The sequence below is a fragment of the Zophobas morio genome, unplaced genomic scaffold (genome assembly GCF_036711695.1).
Source record: "Zophobas morio isolate AGI-343-1 ecotype UQ-CSIRO unplaced genomic scaffold, CSIRO_AGI_Zmor_V1 ptg000068l, whole genome shotgun sequence".
In the NCBI taxonomy this organism is placed as follows: domain Eukaryota; kingdom Metazoa; phylum Arthropoda; class Insecta; order Coleoptera; family Tenebrionidae; genus Zophobas; species Zophobas morio.
In genome coordinates, this window is record NW_026972173.1 from 186,993 (window position 1) to 192,167 (window position 5,175).

The following is a 5,175-nucleotide window of genomic DNA, read 5'->3' on the forward strand; positions in this document are numbered from 1 at the left end:
GTAGTTTAAAATTAAGCAAAAACAACAGGAAAATTGCATGAAAAAAACTTATGGTGGAAGAATAAAGGAGACTACCTGGACAATAGAAAACATTGTTACAAGTGAGGTATTAGCAGTTATACGGCGCTGCGAGAGTTTTGAAAATCCTGGTTCCTATGTAATTTTAAAGTGGTAGCGCTAAAATAAATTATACTTATATTGTTTTTATTATGCTTCTGGTTCAGAGGCCTAGTTCTTAGTTTCTCTGCTTTAGAACTTAAAAGCTAACCGGGGCAGTAAAAAACGAGAGCATAAACGGCAGGATAAGAGAGTTAATATATTTAGCTGCTTTATTAGCTAATAATTTAAACTAATGAAGCTAAAATAATATGGATATTTTGAAATACAACTTTAGCGCCTACTGAAAACATAAATGACAGGCCTTGTCAAGGTGCGCGGACCCTAACTTTCAGTTTACCTATTGATACTGAAAATTAATCATCACAAATTACGCCCAATTCATTTTTTTGGCAGTGTTTATACCCTTTCTCTACGGCATAATAAATTCTTGTTTATCCTTAGCTTCTCTTCGTAGTCCTGTAGTTGTGAAATTAGCCTTCCCTTATTTTATCGGGTTGTTTTTTTTTAACTCTGGGGTCTAAAAAAACTTTTAGGGGTGACGATGCGGTAGCGGAGGATAATGTAGACTAAATTTTTCGTTGAGATTAATATTTGTGTTTTGAGTCGTTTTGTTTGGTACGCATATTTTTTTGGAGATTTCTAAATATTCCGGGAGTGTGTTTTTTTTGCTTTTATAGGCTATAAGGTTAGAAGGAACACGTAGTTCACGGAAATCGGTGTTTGGTATTTACTACGAGGCCGTCCTGGTAATTACTAATTGTGGTGCGTTCTTGTCGAAATTAGCCGCAATTTCAAAGAGGACGCTCCCAGTTGCCTGCGATTGACCTTTTGTGGGGTTATACCTGTCCGACAGTACTATTGTTTAACGGTTTACCAAGTCTTTTATAAGTCAATATTGTGGTATTGTAGTGTTGTCGCTTCTTTTGTAGGAAAAATGTTTTTCTATGATTAGTACTAATCTCTGGTCTAGCTCGTGTTTTTAAAGGAAAGGACATGGGTATAATTTTTTCACTTCCTTTTTCCTGCTTTTAATAAATTTAAAAGTTTTTTTTTGTCAGTAAATAATATTTACATTTACTGACGTAGTAGACCTTTTTGGAGTGATCACGTTATTTAGTTTAAATAGGTACGTAATGCACTTCTTTCCACTCCTTTCTTTGACGAAAATTACAACTTTTTCATGAATTTGTTAAAGAAACTCTGAACATCTAGACCAAGATTTCCTTAAATTATATATCATTACTTAACTCCTTAGAAAAATACTTAAAAGCATTTCTAAGTTTATTCTCGTGTAACGAAATTGCAGCTTTCTGGTTGTTAATAGCGGAATTTTATAAAAACCTTTGTATTTTTTTTGTCTCATGAAAGGGTATCCCTCTTTCTCTAATTGACTCTTTACCCATCCCTCAGTTTAAATGTAACTGAGAGGGGTTGTTTAGGCGTCATTATTTTATGGTTGGAGTCTTCTCTTCTGTAAATCTTTTTTATGGTATGAACGGACATAGTTCGTTCATACTTTAGAAGTCAAAGTTTTTTAATGGCAAAGGGTTAGAATTAATTAGTGAAACAAAATAAATAAATCTGAAATAAAAACTTAAACCGAGGGGCACTTGATATCATTACCTTTTAAGTGAGTACCCGCTATCAGTGTTTTCCGCTGTTATTTGAAAAAGTTTATAACAGGCGTTTTTAGGTGGCTAAAATCTTTAATCTACATCTTGTATAAGGAACTAAAATAGTTAAGAACTACTAAATTCTATGATTAAAGAATAATATTTTCAAACAACTAATTATATGCTATTACGATTCTTTAATTAGAAACTTTTAATAATTTTGCGCGAGGTAAACGAATAAAAAATAATGGCACTTTTAATTAGAAACGTAACATTCTATAAATCTTGTGCCTTAAGGGTAAAACATGCTTCAGCTTTTTTTTAAAGAGCTTTTACGGTGCAAAACCGCCTTGAATTTATAAAGTTTTCCATATATAAAACCCAATTTCTGCACTATATCTTGACGCTACTCAAATTTATAAAAGAAACTAAGCCTCGGTTTCTTTTACTTGAACCCTTAAGATAGCAAAAGCGGGAAAGTCAGAAGCTCTTCTAAAACTTACCCTCCCCCCCTATTAATGGTAAATTACACGTACCTCAACAAGTCAGAAAAGAGCTAGCCTTTTTTTTCCTAACTACATAAGGATAAAAAAAAAAAAAAGTGCTCTTAAGACAACTAAATACCTTATAGCGCTTAATTTCCTTATAACAAGCTTGTTATTATAAAAGTAAAATGTGTTTTTTACCGTCTTTCACTAGCTACCATAAAAACTATAAAAACTAAGTATCTAGAGGACACAGTTTCAGTAATGATTAATAAATAATAGGAGGACTTAAAAACCCCGTTGACAAACATTCTTGGTAGTGTTCATCTCTATACTCGACGTGAGCAAGTCTCCAAAGTGGTTAGATAGAGGTGTAAGTGTAATTTTACTAGAGCCGCCAAGTTAGAGCTACAGAACATAATTGTCATAGTAACCACCAGTCACTGCGTCTCGTATAGTAGTGCTCTAACAATTATTTTAAATAGTTCCAGTAAGCAGGGTTGTATGGATGAACCCTAAGCAGGTTACGCAATTAGTTAAAGATTATTGACAAGGCCAACTGACAACTAAATAAGAAGAGGCGTAAAAACTTGGCGTAAAAACCCCTAAATTATATATATATATTTAGAAGACTACGTCAGCTAGGATTTTGTATTTTGGTCTTGGCGGGAGCTAACTTTATAAGCTCTATGTTTTGGCTTTTTGTACACGTTAGACGCGTATAGTTAATCTGTAAGAGCTACGCGTTGGGAGCTAAAAATAAAATATAGTGTGGGCTTCTAACAATAAAGGTAAAGTGTTGGGGTTTGTATTCTCTTGTCGATACTTTATGTTTTTTAGCCTTAGCTTTATATAGTAATAATATACAATTTTTCCTAAACAAATAAGTTGTTACTTCCTTGTATCCTATATTTGAAAAAATGACATAGACTAAAGTTATATAATAACTGTATGGTATGAGCAGGTTTGTTATGCAAATTACTAATAGAAGCGAAGATAAGCAAGGAGTGATCACTTTTTTGGTTAATTTATTTTTTTTTTATTTTTATTGTATTAAAAGTACAATAAATTTTATACGATTAATAAATTATATTTTATTTATATTATACATGTGACTAAAATAGTAGGACTTCACACGACCCCTGAGGCATAAGATCCTTGGAGGCCTCCGTTTTTTACATCTTTCTTCATTGTAGGTTTGTAATATTAAAAAACGCCAAATTCATTATGTGGTCCCGATTAAATTATCAAGATTTAGCGGTTAAAGAACACGTACAACTTAAGTAAATATCTTCGGCATGTGGTCTAATAAAATTTGCTAGCATTTCTCTTCACCTGTAGTTTTGTATGTATCTTGCCTTTGTAGCTGTTTTGTTACATTTTATATTGTGTATCAGTCCTTATGAGGACTGCGAAATTCATAATTCTATTAATAGGTTTTTTTTACTTAATCCAAAAACATAAGAACGAAAACCCGATCATCCTGCTTTAAATTCTGCAAAACAAAGCTTACTCAACGATTAAGAATACTATAGTTAAGGTTTGTTTATTTATTATTAAAGGCCTTATTTGTAAGTAGTAACATAACCTGAGTTTCCAAGTACTTCCCTACGCAACTATACTAATACATGATAGTAAAGTTATTAACTGATAATCCTTGGTAAAGTTACTTGGCCTTATAAATTTTAGGATTAAAACGACTTTCTAGAATTTAGTAATATAGAGTTTAATAAGTCTTATTAAAAGGTACAGCATTAATAGTATAGTTTATAAGTATAAGGTTCCATTTAGTCCCCCAGTCTTTTTAGTTCGATGTAACATAAATACTGGGGAAGTTTTTCAAAACTAGTAAAATAGTAGCATCTATATCATGATTAAGGTTGTCGCCCCCTTCGTGGGTTGCTTTGAAAATTTTAAAAGGCAACCGTATAAAATTTATCTTTGAACGTGTGCTACGACGTCCCCGAAATACATTGGTGGTTCGTATAATGATATAAGGCAGGATTAACAAATCGGCAGGATTTAGTCATTTTAACTTTAGTTATCAAAGTAGGTTATGAAGAACTTTATGATTTTTATTAATAAATTTTGGACTTTATTAAAGGCTTTTTTTTTCATTTAAGAAGCCTGCCTTTATATATTTTGAGTTAAACTAAGGTATTTAGATTAACTGTTTAATAAAAGAGAAATGCTAGGTTAAAGAGCCTATATGACATGGTAGTTAAAGAAAGTTTGTAAGCTTCTTAAAAATACTAGATAATAGACTGCGTTATATTTTAACTCCGAAAAGTACACCATTAAATTTTAGGTTCAATAATACTAATTAGCCATTTAATTATTTGGCACTACGTGAAACTCCATTAAGAGTTATCCATTACTATAGCCCAGTTACTATCGCAAGTGCGTAGTTATAATTGAGATCCCTAACCAATAGAATTGAGTTCAGTAAACCGAAGGTATTTTCAGAATCTTCGTCAATTAAATTTGTACAAGAACTAGTAACCTAACTTATTTTGTAGTTTAATGCGTACCTCCACAGCCTCTGAATCCTGAAGAATACTTACATAGCTTGTGTGTTGAATGACTGCAGCTTCTCCTTTTGCATCAATAAGCTCTGTAATCTTCCTTCAAAAGAGTTTTAAAAAATAAAGATAATAGCTATCTGGGGGCGCGTAATTTGTTAAAGTATTTTTTATTTAGTGAATGTTGGAGTTAACTCATAGCACGTGAGCTTGTTAGGAGCCACGTGCGTTTCTTCCCTGAAGGTATAGAGACCCCCTCTCGGCGGTACAATAAATTGATTGCTCCTCTTTTTTTCCCGTAAGTGTTCAATATCGGTTGAATTTTTTTTCAGTAAATCGCCTATTGGTTTTTATACGACCTCAATAAGTGATACTATCAAGTTCTTACTAGAAGAAGTACAAACCCGAAATTTTGCAAGCAACTGTCTTTCCTAG